This window comes from Manacus candei, unplaced genomic scaffold (assembly GCF_025592945.1).
Source record: "Manacus candei isolate 608988 ecotype Guabito, Panama unplaced genomic scaffold, ASM2559294v1 h1tg000010l, whole genome shotgun sequence".
Taxonomy (NCBI): domain Eukaryota; kingdom Metazoa; phylum Chordata; class Aves; order Passeriformes; family Pipridae; genus Manacus; species Manacus candei.
In genome coordinates, this window is record NW_026138058.1 from 8,112,660 (window position 1) to 8,126,465 (window position 13,806).

The window sequence follows — 13,806 nt, forward strand, 5'->3', positions numbered from 1 at the left end:
CAAATATTAAAGTGTTAAATTGAATAGTTAGTTAGAGGAAATACTAGCCATGAAACCAAGAATTTAATACTATAGTACCAGCAACTGTTTTGTGATAAAGTATTGATATCTCCCATTCCCTCTGATTGTATAGACAGTCCAAAGAGTAAGAATTGTCTTTTCCTCACATTTCTCAAGCTGCTCCGGGTGGGGACTCTACAAAGGAATAGTGAAATATCAAGGAAATTGTTCAAAATTTTTTCATGAAAAAAACAAGCTTCAGAGGGTCAAGGGGTGTCCGGACTCAATTTCACTTTCCTTCCCCCATGGTTTTTCCACATTTCCAATGTCATGGACTAGATCAGGATATGTGTAATGAGCTCTTCAATCTCTTCTTTCAAGGGTCTTGCCTTAGAGCCTCTTCCAAAAGGGAGATGTGACAGTTTTAAGTGGAATGATGCTCAGGATGCTTAAGCTTTGCAAGTCATTTGCTTTCAAATCCAGCAAAATAAATCCAGCAAAACCAGGACATAATAAATCCCATCTACCCCAGGTAGAGAATAAACAAGTCTTTGATCTTGTTTTTGACATTCTGGCAAAATACAAAAAGATCTGGACAATCTAATCAAATACTCTGTAGCAGTTGCTACAGAGTGTACAATTTGGCTGCATCAGGAAAAGAAAATCTGTTGTTCCACATCACTAAACAAAACAGTGATTTTATCATCTACTGTTGTTTTTAGTGATTTGAGTTTTGTTCTTCAAGTGTCTGAGTCTAGAAGGTGAAAACAAACCAGAAAATAAAATGCTTGAAGCATCACAATGTCTGTTCCTACTCATTAAAACAGTGAAAGCTTCAACAAATCTTTTATACACTGAAGTCAGAGTATAATGAATCACAGAATCATAGAATCATAGAATCAACCAGGTTGGAAAAGACCTCCAAGATCACCAAATCCAACTTTTGATCCAATCCCGCTGTGGTTACCAGACCGTGGTACAAAGTGCCACATTCAGTCTCATCTTAAAAACCTCCAGGGATGGAGAATCCACCACTTCCCTGGGCAGCCCATTCCAATGCCTGATTACCCTCTCTGCAAAGAATTTCTTCCTAATATCCAACCTAAACCTCCCCTGGCAGTGCTTAAGACCATGCCCTCTTGTCCTACTGAGAGCTGCCTGGGAGAAGAGACCAACCCCCACCTGGCTACACCCTCCTGTCAGGGAGTTGTAGACAGTGAGGAGGTCGCCCCTGAGCCTCCTCTTCTCCAGGCTGAACAACCCCAGCTCCCTCAGCTTCTCCTCACAGGACTTGTGCTTGAGTCCCTTCACCAGCCTTGTTGCTCTTCTCTGGACCTGCTCCAGTCCCTCAATGTCCTTCCTGAACTGAGGGGCCCAGAACTGGACACAGCACTCGAGGTGTGACCTCACCAGCGCTGAGTACAGGGGAAGAATCACTTCCCTGGTCCTGTTGGCCACACTGTTCCTGATCCAGGCCAGGATCCATTGGCCTTCTTGGCCCCCTGGGCACACTCTGGCTCATGTTCAGCTTCCTGTCAATCCAAACTCCCAGGTCCCTTCCTGCCTGGCTGCTCTCCAGCCACTCTGTCCCAGCCTGTAGCACTGCAGGGGGTTGTTGTGGCCAAAGTGCAGGACCTGGCACTTGGCCTTGTTGAACCTCATCCTGTTGGAATCAGCCCAACTCTCCAGCCTGTCCAGGTCCCTCTGCAGAGCCCTCCTGCCTTCCAGCTGATAGACAGTCCCCTCCAATTTGGTGTCATCTGCAAATTTGCTAATGGTACACTCAATCCCCTCATCTAAATCATCAATAAAGATATTAAACAGGACTGGGCCCAACACTGATCCCTGGGGGACACCACAAGTGACTGGATCCCAACTGGATGCAGCCCCGTTCCCCACCACTCTCTGGGCCCGGCCCTCCAGCCAGTTCCTAACCCAGCACAGAGTGCCCCTGTCCAAGCCGTGGCTGCAGCTTTTCCAGGAGTGTGCTGTGGGAGACGGTGTCAAAGGCTTTGCTGAAGTCCAGGTAGACACATCCACAGCCTTCCCCTCATCCACCAAGTGGATCACCTGATCATAAAAGGAAATCAGTTTGGTCAGACAGGACCTGCCCCTCCTAAACCTGTGCTGGCTGGGTCTGATCCCTTGTCCATCCTGTAGGTGCTGTGTGATTGCACTGAGGATGATCTGCTCCATAACCCTGCCAGGCACTGAGGTCAGGCTGTCAGGTCTGTAGTTTCCCGGGTCCTTTTTCCAGCCCTTTTTGTGGATTGGTGTGACATTCACCAACTTCCAAGCATTTGGGACCTCCCCAGTGAGCCAAGATTTTTGGTAATGAAATGCCATAAAACTCCACAGGAGCAAGAGAGGCTTTTACAGAACAGTACACTCCCTGAAAGAGAATCTATATTTGGGAAAGAGAAAACAGGGATAAATGGCTTCTACTCTTTCTTTGACTCTCTATAAAAGTTCCTCTGCTCTGGCTTTTGATCCAGGAACAGATTCACACACCAAGAAGAAAAAAAAAAAAAAAGAAAAGAACCATTCCAAATTGACTGGATTTTTCCAGACTGAAGAAAAGCAGTGTTTTGTTCTGTTGTACATTAGCTGTAATAATTTGCATTTTTTAAAAAACTAATAGGGCAAAAGAAGTGAAGAGTACATCTCCTAAGAGTGTTCATTTTTTTAAGGCTGCTACATCATTAGAAACCTACATGAGAAGCAGAAGGACTCTTATGCCTTATTCAAAGGAAGACAAATTGTGTCTTGCACAGTGCAGGTCAACATGATATGGTTCCAGTTTAAAAGGAGGTACCACCACTGCTATGGGAGTTAACACTTGGAACCTTAGTTTACTGCAGCTGATTGTCTTCTTGAGTATTCTGGAAGGATAGGAGAACAGCATATCTTTGGGTCTCAGGATAACCTTGTGTTGCAGAGTAAAACTAAGGATCCTGGGCCTGTTTGTACGCAGATGCACTGCATCATGACTTTGGCAGGGATCACTTGGGCCTGTTACTAATAGGTTTGAAGCTACCTGGTTTTATACCACTAATAATCACTGAAGTTAGTAACAAATTGGGTGTTATTCTCCCATTATATTTTATAATTAACAATAGACTGTCTCTCGACTCAGAGCGAGTCTGAAGGATCAGGATATCCCAGACCCTTTCCTGTTGGACTGGAAATGTCCGCAAAGTTGGAGACTCCACAACCTGTCTGTTTGATCACCCTTGCAATAAATTTATTTATTCTCATGCTTAAATTAAATTTCTTGTGTTTCAGTCTGTGCCCATTACATCTGATCCTGTCACTGGGCACCACTGAGAAGTGTCTGGCTCCTTCTTCTTCATTGGTAATGCCCTCCTGCGTCCTGGAGGAGGCAGTCCAGCCTTCTCTGGGCTGAACAGTCACAGCTCTCTCACCTCTTCTTGTGCAAAAGATGCTTCAGTCCCTTCACTAAACTTGCTTCAGAAAGCCTAAGTCTCTGCTGTACTGGGAAATGCAGAACTGAACTCCACACCCCAGCCGTGACCTCAGCAAGGCTGAGAGGAAGAAGGGAAGGGTCGTTGCCATCACTCTGCTGATGGTTCTTGTCCTTGTGCAATCCACACTGGCTCATGGTCAGCTTGCTGTGCATCAGCATGCCCACCAGCTCCTTCTCTGGCAGTGGTGCTATCCAGCAGCTTCCATAATTTACATCTCTAATCCATTCTTTTTTGTAATTGTCAGATACAGTAAAGCACTCACCCTTGTTCATTCCTCAGTCACCCACATTACAAAGTTAGTTCCAAAGACCTTCAGAATACTCCTGTACTGACAAGTCTTGTTCATAGTTAGAATAAGTCACCATACTTTATGTGGTAATTCTCCAATAACTCTTTATAAGAAAGAAAATGAAATAATTTGTTGGATACTGCTTTTTGAATTTGTGTCACTACTAAAAAATGAACAACTTTTATGGATAAAAAAGCAAAAATGTATTATCCTAGAAAGACACAAATCCCATACTGATAAGTCCTCTATGTTGAAGTCATATCACTTCCTATTTTTCACAGAAAAAATCTGATATAAAAGACACAGTTTAATTTATTAACCATAGCTCGTGTTACGTAGAATGGATGTTCTATTTTTAGTCACAATTGTTATGCATTTCAAAGACTTTTTTGGTGAAAATTAAAAAACAAATTCTCTGAATATCTGATCCTTTCTCTTTTCAAAGTGATTTTCTGCATGACAAGGTCACACCCACAGTGTGACCAATTATGGTCCTGATTTAAGTCATCTACAGAGAAACAGGACAATCTGCCACGAATAATTTCAGAGACCTGTAGTTAGACAATTCAATAATGCCTTTATAGATGCTCAGTTCTTTGGCACACCAAACTTCAGGTAACATCCCATATAATATGCTATTCATTACTAATTGTGCAGCTGTGGACCGAAAGATGGCTTCTACTGTTGAGACCAGCCAGTAAAAATTGACAAGGATACATTAGCAAGGACTTGTCCAGATTTTTCATTTCAGGGGATAACCACAGTCATGTTTGTTTACTAAATTTGTCTGTGGTTTCTGGCAGAGACGGGGAATTCTAACAGAATTAGATTGTTACGTTTTCCACCCTGAATGCAGTTGTGTGTATAATATTTTCTTGTGTAGTTTTTCTCCTTATATTTACCCATCTGAGCCTGCATCTGAAGTTTAGGCTGCAGGATCACCTGTACACTTCACTAACCCAGAACATGCACCGGGAGGACTACCTACACTGATCCAAGATGGATTGCAGGAGGAGAAGTAGTGAGAAGATGCAGGTATTGTCTTCCTGCTGTTTCAGACTTGAAGAGTTGTGTGATTTGCTGCATCATCAATACCTTTCTTCTGTTCCCTCCTCCCGTCACCAAAGGAAAACAAAAAAAAAAAAGAAAGGGAAAGAAAATCATTAATGTGGAAAGAATGTTTTGAAGTGGGTGGACTGGATTGCTTGTGCTGAGGCAGACAGTCCTCCATAACTCATGGTGTGTGCGGTCTAAGGAGCACAGACACATCTTTAAGAGCAGTGCATTTGTCTGGTGTGGGGGTTTGACCCCACAAAAATCCAATATTCAAGCTTCCCCCCACGATTTACCTCAACACCAAAGAGAAATTTTCAGACAGGCACAATTCAGTAAGGGGGAAGGGAATATATACAATTTATTGCTATACACAAATAAATACTATAGGAACTAAAAAGCAATTATATACACAATATTAACACAATCCTACCACCCTTAGATCCTCCCACATCAGTTCAGGAGAAGCCCTCAGGTCGATAGTTAAACAGTCTCTCTCTCACTGGGGTATCAGGGAAAAGGGGTTCTTCTTGCACCCCCACCAGCCCTCAACTCCTTGCTGAGGTCTCATCTTCATCATGAGGTCCAAGAAGGAGACAGCTCTAGAGTCCTTCCTCCTTGGTTCGTGAAGGTTTCCTCCCCAGAGAGTAAGATGTTCCATTTGTCACTCTCCAGGTTTGCAAGGTTCTGGGCTTCACTCAGTTCCTTTTTTACCCCAAATAGTTTTAAGTCTTTTACCCATGGACACCTGCTGCTGTTTGGCTCTCTCTCTGTTCCATAGCTGCTGCAGTTCAGCTCAGCTTGTCCTCCTCCGTCAGTTTCGGCTGCTCCCCATTCAAACCACCACAGGGGCAACTACGGAGCCTCCTGGCCTGTCTACAATTTTTACCTGGAGTTTCTTCCAGCTTCTGCACAGCATCGCAGCTGCTTTATTCTGGCAACCGAGCCTCCTCTCTTTGGCTCGGGTCCAATATCGAGTCGTAAATCCACCTCCACCACCTCTCATGTGCAGTGAGGGGAAAAAGGGCCCCCTAGCCTTGGCCACAGGCGTTCGGTCTGGTTATAAACTGTCCCAAGTGCCCTGCAGCCTAAATGGGGAGGGGAAGAGTGCCTGGTCCCCTCGTGAGGGGCCTACCTCTCTCCCTCTTACCTCATGGTTGTGAGTCTATCTACCTCATAACGCTCCACGCCACCTCCAGGGCCCCCTCTCTGGGTTCGGGGGGCAGGAGGGGGCAGCCACCCCTCGGCTCTCTCTCTCTCTCTCTGTCAGATACACCCTGCGACACACACACTGCCAACAACTTCTGGCTGTTGTTGATATCTAATTTTCACAGGAGCGAAAAAGAACAGCTCCCGTTGGTCCCTCAGGGACAACTCTCCCAGGACCAATCAACTCCAGGCCCCAGGCTCCCGGGAGGGCGGCTCAGACCAAGACATAGGGTTGGGTTGTTAGTCAGCCCTGCACAGGAGTTGTTCCAGGATGCCAGCAGCAGTTGAGAAGTCCCGAATTCCTTTTAGAACAGAAAAGTCTGGAAGACATTTGGCTGCAGCTCTGTTTCGGTACTTGTGTGCACCTAATGCCAATAGACCTACTCCACATTTATTCAAAAGGAATGCAACAGTTCTTACTCCTCTTCTCCGTGTCCCCTTCTTTGTCTCAGTAGTCTGCCATAAATGATTACTTGGCAAGAATTATGCTGTGATTCTTCAAGAATTTGTCCTTTACTGAATGCAAAGTGATGATCCATCATCTCTGCTTAGATGCTGCTTAGATTTCAGGTAATGCAGAAAATATCTGTTATTTTATTTTTGCAGCTTACCATGAATATATTAACTCTACACTCTATAAAGCAGCTTTCTAGATAAATTCCAGGTGCTGAAACCGATATTTGGAATGCAGCAACACTTCTCAGCACTGGAGAATAGTCTTTAAGATGATATTTCCTGTGTCTAAATAAATTCAGAATTCAGAGGTCTGCCTCCTGAAGTTGTTTGACCCTGGAAAAATGAAGACTTCTCAGGCTTTTAAAATCTTGTCTTGAAAGCCGTCGTTTTTCAAAGGTGGACTTTGGAGGAGGTAGCTCTCCTTTCTGAATGCAGGGTTGCTTCTCTAAACTCAGAAGCGTGTCTGAAAATGGTCAGTGAGCACTCAAGCAGCTTAGTTTTCAAGACTATGACTGCAGAACTGCAGAGTTTGCAGAGAAGTCGTGGTAGTAAACCTCAGGATTTAGGAAAATTGGAACATGGTGTAGCCAGATGAAGAGAGGCAGTAAGCAATGGGGAATATCTGGTTTGAAAATCTGCACAGGGAATAAAAGACTACTTTCAGAAAACTGGTGGAAATTGGCAGCATGACTGAAAGAAACACTGCTGTAAAACAAGTCAGAGGGAGAACAAACACACATCAGTCACACAATGAGCAATGGTGCCAAGATGGCTTGAGGATTCAGGCTAAAAACAGAAGGATTAAATACCCAACAGTGTGGGTTTCTTAAGTATGTAAGAAATAGCCATTTCTTTGAGATGCCTTAAAAGAAAGTAATTCCAGAGAAGAATGCTAGTGAAGCGATTTATTTTTGATCTATTATTAGAAACCATATAAAAAGAAAATTTCTGATAAAAAAAAGAATTCTAATGTATCTCATCAGTATCAAGGCTGGCAAGTATGTCTGATGTCAAATAAAAGCAGCTGCACATATGTATAGCTTTCAAACACAGAAAATTCACATGTGTGGAAAGCAGTTTCTCTGCTGTGGAAAGTATCTGCTCTTAAAAAGTTATGTGCATTTTTAATGTTTTCAATGCTTATATGTAAGATTGTATGATTTTATATTGCAGACAAATAGTTCTAATTGCTTTTAGCTTGGATGACCAAGCCATTTGAAAATGGTTTGAATAGAAATAGGAAAATAAAAGACTATATTTGACCCAGAAATTTGTACATAAACTAGCACTATGACCTAAGAGATTCTATGTATTGATGCACTGAGGAACCACTGAATATCCCTCCCTGTAATTCTTGATTGTCTTCCTTAAAACAAGACTAAACAACAGCACTGAAATGTTTAATGAAAAAGCAAATCTTAAAGAGAGTGTAAACACAAGAGAAATTATAACCCCAGCTCAGATTTTTCAAGTAGGTCACATGCTTTGGCTACTAAGTGTTAATTTAGGAACTGATTGCACATTTCAACAATTTTGGCATACTCCACTGGCAGTCTGCAGCAAGAGTCATTGAACAGTCACACACCATTACAGCTAAATCCCATTTTCTTGGGATTAACAGAAGCACTACAATGGTCTATTTTTTCCTTTATATCAGTATTAGGAACGGGTAGGAGTAACAGATGAAGTATTTCCAAGCCTGTTAGGCACTTATGTCACCGACTGGTTGCTTGAAAAGAGAAGACTTTACTTGGGTGCCATGTTAAGTGTAAGAAATTTGGTGTAAAATAAATCCCCTTGCGTTCCACCTGGTCCTCAGAGCTCAGAGGGCTTGGTGCGTCTGTGCTTGCTTTCTGACTACAGCCAATTCAGTATAATAAGTCTGGTAGCATTCTATAGGAACTTTTGCCATCACAGGCCCATGAATAGTGAGGTTTATTGAACAATACAGAAATACAGATTCAGAATTGTCATTTATAAATGCACGAGCTGTGATACAGCTCTTACAGTAACAATAATATTATGTTAACTGAGTTAATCATAACAACCATACAAAGAAGCTTACCAGGAAGGCATCCCCACTTGGGATTGAGAGAGTAGTGTATTAACTGTCTTCAAGGCCTTTTTCAATCTTCTTCCTAATTAGCTAAAATTTCTACCCTCCTCTTATATAGCCCAATCTTATCCTCTTCCTCTTGTTTACATACAACATGATCTAGGCAGAGACTCAAGCAATATAGTCATATATGTGGTAACATGAACTTCATTAAGATTACTAGCACATGAAAAGTGTGTATTTGTATATTTAAATAACCCTTAATGAGGCAAATTTGCTTTTTGTTCATAATGTCCTTCAAAGTTCTGTCACACAATTTCATTTACTTCAGTTTTTCAGAGACAAAAAGAATACCATCCTTTCTCCACCAGCCCTCATCCTTCAGCCAGCTCATACTTTTTTGATGTCAATTATACATATCTCCATCTGCAAAGATAACACAGAGGATACACAGTGTAGGCCATAGTCAATGAATCTTAGCCCTTGCCTGGGTCCTTGGTCTTCACCTTCCACTGGAGTGTTCCAGCAACAGGGGGTGACTGCCCCTCATAACCAACCTGGAATGAAACACTCTGGCCTTACACTGTAACAGGCTAGAGGCTGTCAAACTGAGAAGTATTTTAAATGCACCACTCTGATGGAAAAGCTCTTCATAATTACAATTGCCATTTCTTAAGTCAACTGGCACAATATTCTGGTGGGAGGTGTTCTCTCCTCTGGCATTAAGGAAATAACCTGACAAATACATTAATCTCATGACAAAGCAAATTACAAACCTAAAGCACCATCATCGTGACTCTGCTTCCACTGCCTGGGCATTTCCTTCCTGTCCTTCAGTTCGATCAGCAGATCTCAGTTCATCCAGGGTGGTCTCTCACCTTGCTTTCCTTACTTCTGTGAACAGTCCCTTCCAGCTTTAGCAAGATGGAAGCAGCTTAAAAAAATTGGAAGAAAAGGACATTTGTATAGGTTATGACACAAGTTTGGAGAAAATACTTATTGGAGCCATTCAGCATAGATGCAGGTGGTAACTTAAAATTGTCTAATCTGACTTGTTGCTTTGTTAGTCATCCTTAGAGAAACAGCCTTGATATTGGTGCTCTCCTCTTAACACTTAGAGTGATAATGAACAGTCAATCAGCCACTGTTCAGAATGTATGTACAATCAGCACTGCAGCAGACAAAGTATGTGAAAGGATGTTTCATGTCAGCATATTCATGACATCCGGAAGGCAAAACAAATAAAGGGGTATTAGAACAGAGAACATCTGTCTATCTGTCTGTCTGTGTCTAAATTTCTAAGACAACCAAAGAGCAACTGCTGATGGGAAATTAGATTTGTAGGTCAAGCAAGAAACCTGCTTTAAGACCTGACTAAATTATTTTCTGTCAGTTGAATTAGATGAATCTCTTAAACCAGATCAAGTGATGCCGAAGAGAGACAGCAGCATTTGCAGAGGCCAGAGGCCATAGTAAATGTTTTGTAAGTCATGCGGGTGTCTCAGATAATAATGAAAATAATCAAGGGCTACTCGGCTAGAATAACTTTCTCCTTCAGGAAAGACACTACTGACAGAACTAATGGGCTTGGGAAAAGAAAATGCAAGCCAGGACAGTGTATTTAAAGGGACTGTTGGTGAAAAACAACATAATTAGAACTCTGTGTTTGCTTTACAGTCCCAAATTATTGCAATTTGCTTTGCTCTCTGTCTTCCTAGGAGGTAAAAGGAAGATGAACAGGAATAAATCTCCCTCTGGGCCTTGGTATGTTAGCCAAGCCAGTCTTGAGCAGACATTGCTCATTACAGAGATGCTAGCTCAGCCATGGACATCAGAAGGATGTATGACATCTGTTCTTTATTTAGAAAGACTATATTTGGATTTATTATCCTTTCATTATAACTCCTTCCTTCCATCTTTCCTCCTTTATTTTATATTTTCACCTTTATTTCATATTTTCACCTTTATTTCATATTTTCCTCCACATTTTCTTATTCCTAATCCTCAGCCAGCACAACTGCTCTTACGAATATAAATACAAGCAGCTATTTAAACTCGATAACTACATTAATTCTCTTTGGAAAAAATTAGCTCACACATTAGCAACTTTCCTAAAGAGTTGCCAATGGACACCTTTGCACTATCGCTGCATCTCAGAAAAATAACACCTCCTTCTGTGAGAGTGTGCTGGTTCTGGCTGAGATGGAGTTCCTTTTCCCCACAGCAACCCTTACAGAGCCATGCTCTACACTGGTAGCTTGAAAGGTGTTGATAACAAGCCAGTGTTTTGGCTCCTGCTGAGCAGTGCTGGCACAGCACCAATGCTGTCTCTGAAACATTCCACCTCTCATTAGTAGGTTGGGGAAGAGCGAGATCCTGGTACATGACATGGCTGGGACAGCTGACCCAAACCCACCAAAGGGATATTTCATACCATGTGATGTCAGCTGAGAAACAAAAGGTAAGGGAAAGGAGGAGGAAGGTGGGGCATTCTTTATTTTGCCTTTTGAAGCATCTGCCTTGTCTACTGAAGCTCTACTTCCCAGGGAGCGGCTGAATATCACTTGTTGGTGGAAAGCAGAGAACGAAGTCTTTTGTGTTTTTTGGTTTGTTGTTTTTTTCTTTCTTTCTTTCTTTTGCTTGCACACACATAATGATTGCAATGATTGCTTTAGCTTTATTGCCCCACAGTAGCCCTTACAGTGCTGTGCTCTATATTGGTATCTTGTGTGCACCCCACACCGAGTAAATGCTTCTGGAGCCTGGGAGTAGGTTGCCTACAAGACTATTTATGATGCTTTTTTGTTATCAGCAGAATGAACTCAGAGGTTGGTGGGTTTTTTTCCCCCACAGGCTCTGGGAAATATCCCTGCAAGTGAAAATATTTGTGCCTTATGGCAGGAATCAGCCCCAGACAAAAAGTGAGGGAAGCCTCTTCCCAGTGCAAAGCTGTTTGTAAACCACGTTTGTAAACATCCAGTTTGCAGCTTCACATTAACCAAGAGTTAACCTCTTTTTAAGAGGTATCCAATCAGTAGCACTGTGTCTGAAGCTGTTGGGACATAAGCAGAATCAGTATATAGTGTCAGATAGAAACAGCAGTAGACAATGGAAGTCTCGTGACTTTGGGAAAGAAAGCAAAATATGATGTCATTTTTACAAAATGCGGGGGAATAGAAAGAAATTTCTCTCCTAAAGACAATGGAGGCACACTCACACCTGTGTGGTAAATGAATAAGTATTTATGAAGTAACAATTAATGAAACTACCACTCAAACAAAAGCACCTTCAAACAGGGAAGATTAAGGTTTTAGCATGGTCCATTACCCCCAGAACAGTTTATCCACAGGAAATATATTTGACAATATACAAGAGAAGAAGATTCCTGTTTCACTCATGTAAGAATCCAAAAAAAAGAAAACATTAAATTGGAAGCTTGATCTCCCCAGGCAGCATACTGACCAAAAGATGCCTAGAAGAATAAATGGGTTGATTGGATTTCTCTGTGATTTTTGCTTCAAGATGATGGATTTTACTCACAAACACACAATAAATTTGAAGTATCAGGCTATTCTTCAAATATTTCAGAAATTTCCGGCTATATTGCAACTACTCAACACACATGAGTTTCCCTTTTCTGCATGCCTTAGGAGCAGAAAAGGTATGGGATAAGAGGGAAGAAGGGAAGGTTTGGGAAGGGAAGGTTTGGGAAGGGAAAGTTTGGGAAGGTTTGGGAAGGTTTGGGAAACCTTGGACTAAGTACATCATGACTCCTTTAATTGTAAAATACACAGATACATCTGTTGTGGCAATTCTGTTTTAAAATACATGAGCTCTGCATACTGCATCTGGTTTCAGTTTCTAAAGAACATCTACCTTCACCCTTACCATGCAAATGCAGGAAAATGGGTGAAGTGTTACTCTGTGACATGTGAATTGTAGGTCAGTTTCATTTTTGAACAGGACTTCTATCCCAGTCCCAGTATCAATCAGCATAGAATAGAATGGTTTGGGTTGGAAGGGACCTTTAAAGATCACCAAGCTCCAACCTCCCTGCCATAAAGAGGCTGGAAGTCTGCAGATCTGCTAAATAACATTGACCAAGAAAAAAGTAATTTAAAAGCCATTTTCTTCTGGGGATTCTTTAGGTGATGGTGGGTCAGATTTAACATTTGGTTGTGGTTCAGTTTTCCTTCCTGTGAGAGGGTAAAAAATTCTACCACATTTCATGTGAACCTCTTCTGATAAGATTCATGTTCCCCTCTTGCTATCTTAGCTTCTGAAGAGATTAAAATGCAGAGAATGATAACAGTGATTACAGCAGCAGAGTCTTTGCTGCCTTGAGAGGGGAGACACTATGTGGCTGGGCTGGAGCTGTAATTGGAGGTTGAGCAAGCAGAGTTAAAGGCAAGTGCAGGGAAACGCATTACAAGACTCTCCTATCTATAGATTGTGCTAGTTTGGGAAGGGCAGCAATGACATAAAAGTGTGGTTTTCTACAGTGCTTTATAATTGCTGTGGATATATGGTCCCAATAATGAACACATCAACAACAAACCATTATAATCATCAATCATTCTTTTTCTCTGCTCAAGTGTTACGTAAGTGACTTTCTCTGCCTGACTGTGGGATTCTAGAAAGCAGTCTAAAGACATTCTTAATTTCACCTGAAAACCTACCTTCTTTGGCAGTGGATAATCTGGGTAGATCAGTAAGCAGAAATCTACATCATTTCACTGACTTAAAAATTGTTACTGAGTTGTTTCAGTGAGCTAAGAAACTGGCCTATGCCATCCATATGAGGCATTCAAAGTTGTGAGGGCCAGGAGAGCCTGGTCAACAGTCAGAAGATGACGTGGGTAGCCAAAACTGCTGCTGAAATGGTGAAAACAGTGTCTGCAACTACACCAGAAGAGAAAACCTTGTCTAACAGTTCAGGCATCACTTAATTTTGGTGTTTACAGAATTATTTCATATCAGCTGAACTGTGGCAGCACATTTCATTTGTGTATTTTCTTGAATCTTGTAGATTGGATAAGATGAATAGCTATTTAAAGCCTCTTTACTGAAGCTTAAATTTAAAGGTTTTCCCTCATACTCAGATGGGTTAAGAGAGTGAATGACTGTGACACAGCTCAATGGGGAAGGCATGAAGTCACTATACCCAAGCTGTGAGCTAGGATCTAGTTCCCCACAGCTGTTTCCCACGATGATAGCTGTCTGTCACAGCTGTGCTGCTCTCTGCAGTACTGTGA

At 42.0% G+C, this 13,806-nt stretch overlaps 1 long non-coding RNA gene across 1 annotated transcript in view; it reads right to left on the minus strand.

Annotated features, from left to right (window-relative positions):
- Nucleotides 1-1,097: 1,097 nt before the first annotated feature.
- LOC127466595 (uncharacterized) overlaps nt 1,098-13,806 on the minus strand; it is a 61,445-nt gene continuing 48,736 nt past the window's right edge. Inside the window, exons 2-3 of the long non-coding RNA XR_007902791.1 lie at nt 1,438-1,513; nt 1,098-1,281 (exon numbers count right to left, since the gene is read on the minus strand). This is a non-coding gene — a long non-coding RNA (uncharacterized LOC127466595). The remainder of the gene's footprint in view (nt 1,282-1,437; nt 1,514-13,806) is intronic.